Source organism: Hipposideros armiger, unplaced genomic scaffold (assembly GCF_001890085.2).
Source record: "Hipposideros armiger isolate ML-2016 unplaced genomic scaffold, ASM189008v1 scaffold_709, whole genome shotgun sequence".
In the NCBI taxonomy this organism is placed as follows: domain Eukaryota; kingdom Metazoa; phylum Chordata; class Mammalia; order Chiroptera; family Hipposideridae; genus Hipposideros; species Hipposideros armiger.
In genome coordinates, this window is record NW_017732059.1 from 1,032,386 (window position 1) to 1,036,568 (window position 4,183).

Below are 4,183 nucleotides of genomic sequence, written 5' to 3' on the forward strand. Positions count from 1 at the left end.
GTTGCTCAGAGCTCGCACTCTTGAGCAAGCTCTTCACCAACCGAGCCACTCGGCCGGCCGCTGTTCTGGCTGCTTTTAAAGCAACATGAATACCGGGCTCTGGGGTCAGGTGAGAGAATCAGAGGGCGAAATCGGGGCTCTGTCAGGGGCAGGCATGAGGTGCAAAGTCGACAGCCTCCTGTGGGTGTGTTTCCAAGACGCCGGCACCACCGGCTAACCCCACCTGGTCATCCTAAAGGGACTTGCTGCCGCATAGCGACTGTCTGTAAATGTCGGGCAATGGCTGGGACATTCCATCTGCAGGGTGTTTCTCAGCATTGCTCATCCAAGGCTGGCCTTCCTCGGATGAATACGACAGAATGTTTGAAAACAGCCCATATTGGAGAGATTTGTCACCGCTGGTCTGAATGGCCCTTCTAGCCCCACAAGACACATACACGCAGAAAGCTGGGGCCAGCAGGGGACGTGACGAGGACCGCTGGCTCTTGCGTCCAACGTCCGTCATTAAGTTCTAACCAGCTCGGTTTTCCCTCTTCGCCTGGCGTGTGCGTTCAGGGGGCTCCTTGCTTGTGTTCAGAAGCGCTCCAGGTTCTCACGTCCAAAACGAATGCACGCTTTGGGTGAGGCAGCCCGCCCCTGCTGGGTGTAAGCGAAGCGTGAACAGGAACATGGGGGGCTTCTTGTCTTTTTTTTCTTTTCTTTTTTCTTTGCTTTGGAATGCATGAGTCACAGCTGAGTCACAGAGGGTCACGCCCCACCCTTGGTCCTGGCTCCGCACGCCCCGGGAGGATAAGTTGCCCCGGTTCTGCCAATTCATCGTCCGGGATGGCTGGCGTCCCACAGGAGGAAAGTCCCTGGCAATGCGTTTAAGTCAGCGTTTCCGAAATATATCAGAGCACGTGACAGTTTCCACGAGGAATTCCTGTTGGTACCTTGTAGGAGAGCAGTGCTGCAGGTTACAATAATTACAAAAAAATAAAAAATAAAGATGAAAAGAGGCATGGAATTGGGGATGCTGATTGTGGGTGGAAATAAAAAGCTCTGGACTAAGCCAGTGACCAAAAGTCGCCTCACAGGGTGGTCTGACCATAAATTCCTACCTGGGTGGGTCATGTCGGGTCCTCATGTCCAGGCTTACAACTTCTTTAATGAAACGCTTAGCTTTGCCTGGAGCAGCCCTGCCCACTACCCACTGTTTGGGGGCATCTAGGTTATCACACCTTCGAAATGCCTTTTTCAGACCTCTCAGAAGAAGAACCACCCTCAAGAGAGCACATAATCTTTTTAACCGTCCTGTAATCCAATCCCCACCTGGCTTTCCCCACCTCCATCTAACCTTCCGTTTCCTCCTCAATTCCAAATGCATAAAAAAGCAAAAAAACCCAAAAACCCTTGTAAAGCATCCTTCTCTGCGGCATGGGACACCTCACTTCCCATTCTGTGCCATCTGTTTCCTTCAAACAAACCCTTCTAAAAAAATTTCTCTGTGGGTTTGGACATGCGTACATTGCCACAATCACGGNGGCCAAATTGCTAAAAGGCTGGGACCGTCCTCCCAGCAACACATAACAAAAGCACTCCTGCCCTCACCCACCCCGTGGAGCTGGCAGTGCACTTTGGGGGGCCCTGGAGGGGTCCCCAAGACCTCCTTTCTCCTCTCTTTCTTGGCTCCAGGTTAGCAGCGGTCAAAGAAAAGGGAGTCACAGATCCTAGAACGCCAGCTCCGCTCTGAAAGCTACAAGGCACCTGCCAGCCTGAGAACCAGCCCCCTCTGAGCCCCACGGACCTGATCCCCCCCCTGAAGGGGGGACCCTTTGCTCAGAAGCTTCCTTACAGACATACATCACTACAATGGGCGCCTTTGGGTTGAGCCAGTAACACAGGCCTACACTGGCCTTTCCCACAGGGCGGACAAGCTGTTATTAAATGTGGGGGTGGAGTGGGGGGGCACCCACTGATTACCGTGCGGGTCGCCGTAGGTTGTATACCCGCCTGCACCTGCAAAGGAAAAGCGCAGAGTCACTTGTGCATTCGGCAGGGCGTACCAATGCCCCCCGTTGCTGGCACAGCACGGGGATGGGGCCGAGCAGAGCAGACAAACATCCGCGTTGTCACGGGACATACGGCCAGCCAGAGCGAGGAAGGCGGGGTCTACACAACATATTGCGTGGGGGGCAGTGAAGGGAGAGGGGAGGAAAGCAGCTCTCGTGTCAGGGGTCAGGGGCTTTACACACATGCGTGGAGCTGCAATGCACTTACACACCTGCCTGCACGCACATGCATGCACACACCTGCATGCACAAGTACACACACATGTGAAGACACACAGGCATCCACACGTGCATGTGTAAGCACATGCATACAGGCACACACACGTGCAATACACATGTGAACACCTGTGCATTTGTGTGTGTGTGCATGTGAGCACAGAAGCCACATACCCACCTGCACACGTGCACAAAACACACACATGCATGTGCAAATCTACACACACACACGCGCGCGCGCATGCACGAAATGTAACAGGCACAGAGATGCCCGTGTGGGCACGTGCCCACATACATAACAGGTACACGCGTGTGCACCCAGCCACGTACTTACACACCCCCACATGCACATGCGTGTACATGCCTGCACACATGCAGATGGGCACACACATGCACGCACACATGCACGCACACAATGACACCAAATCGGTCTTTGGTGACCGATGAGGACACACGTCAGAGACGCAGGTGGCCAGTTAGTCACCACGCAGGACACGCAGGACACGCAGGACAAGCGGCCCGCCAGCGCCCACGCAGCTGTTAGTGCTCCGGAAGGAGAGCCTGCGCGCGCGCAGCGTTCACGACACCGCGCATTTACCGTGACCGTATCCATTGGAGTGGGGTCGGTAGCGCCCTCCGCCTGCAGGACGGAAGCAGCGCGTGAAATGCAAGGTGACAAAAGGCCCACGAGGTCTCAGTGACGTCTCGCAAGGAAGGGGCTGAGGGCGCCCAGCTAGAGCCCCCAGAGCACGTGGTGACTTAGGTTCCTTGAATGCACAGCCCCCCTGGGAGGTTGGGGGGGTTGGGGGAACTCAGCCTGTGTGCGCATGCACCGTCTGGGCCGCGACAAGAAAACCCCGCCTCCCGCGGGAGCAGACTGGGATGGAAACGCATCACTGTACGCAGGAATCACAGCCAGAGAAAAATGAGATTCGTCTACACTTTCTTCTTATGTCTGGAGGCCAATGTTTAACAAAAAATGATTTGAGATATATTTAAAAAAACAAAACAAAAGTGCTTGGTGCTGATTTTGCTAGTTTTCAAGTGGAATCGTTTAGGTGAGTGTTATTTAAACATTTGGGGTAACGTGATACGCTGCCTTTTCCGAGCGGATGATGGGTGTTATATCGGCTTAATTATGGCCCTCTCCAAATTTGTATGTTGGGGTCCTCTCCCCGAGGACCTCAGAATGTGACTGTATTTGGAGATGGGGCTATAAAGAAATGATTAAGGTAACAACATGAGGTTACTAGGTGGGCCCTGGCCCATTAGAACTGTGTCCTTATAAGAAGAGGAGGTGAAGACACCGACACACACAGAGGGACGGACATGTGAGGACACGGGGAGCAGATGGCCATCTGCACGCCCAAAGGTCTCAGGAGGGACCAGCCCTGGGACACCTGGGTCTCCCACTTAGTGGTTGTTATGGAAACCCAGCCAATTGAAAGCCAGCTCCTGAAAACATGAGTGAAACGTTTCCTCCACATCACCCAGAGGCAGGGCAGGCATAGGACAGGCCCTCCTCCTCGGCCCCTGGCGTTCTGCGTGAGAATGGAACACGCCAAACACGTTCTCTCACCTGAAGGCAGAAGCTGCATGAGTCACGCAATTGCCACCTGAGCCAAAACACAGGTGCTAACCTGACTGCTGACTCGCAGGCTGGCCCAGCTCAGGCCCAGACAGAGTTTCTGGGAGTGTTGCCCCCCAGAATAATAAAGCATCCTGCTGGGTGGCTGATGCGCTTATCTATTTGGGAGCTGGTCCCTAAGACATGGTGCAGCGTGATGAGAGACCTGACTAATTTCCTGGGGAAACACATAGACCCTCATAGGACTCTCAGATCGCAATGGGGTGAGTCATTTCTGATTTATGAACCAGGCAAAGAACAAAAGAACACACTCTACGAAGGATCCACA

General features: G+C 53.9%; 1 protein-coding gene and 1 long non-coding RNA gene across 2 annotated transcripts in view; both read right to left on the bottom strand.

Moving 5' to 3' along the window:
* XG (Xg glycoprotein (Xg blood group)) overlaps nucleotides 1-4,183 on the bottom strand; it is a 30,764-nt gene that overhangs the window by 6,603 nt on the left and 19,978 nt on the right. The window lies entirely within an intron of this gene.
* LOC109373339 (uncharacterized) overlaps nucleotides 1,745-4,183 on the bottom strand; it is a 4,102-nt gene continuing 1,663 nt past the window's right edge. Inside the window, exons 2-3 of the long non-coding RNA XR_002122203.1 lie at nucleotides 2,866-2,907; nucleotides 1,745-1,998 (exon numbers count right to left, since the gene is read on the bottom strand). This is a non-coding gene — a long non-coding RNA (uncharacterized LOC109373339). The remainder of the gene's footprint in view (nucleotides 1,999-2,865; nucleotides 2,908-4,183) is intronic.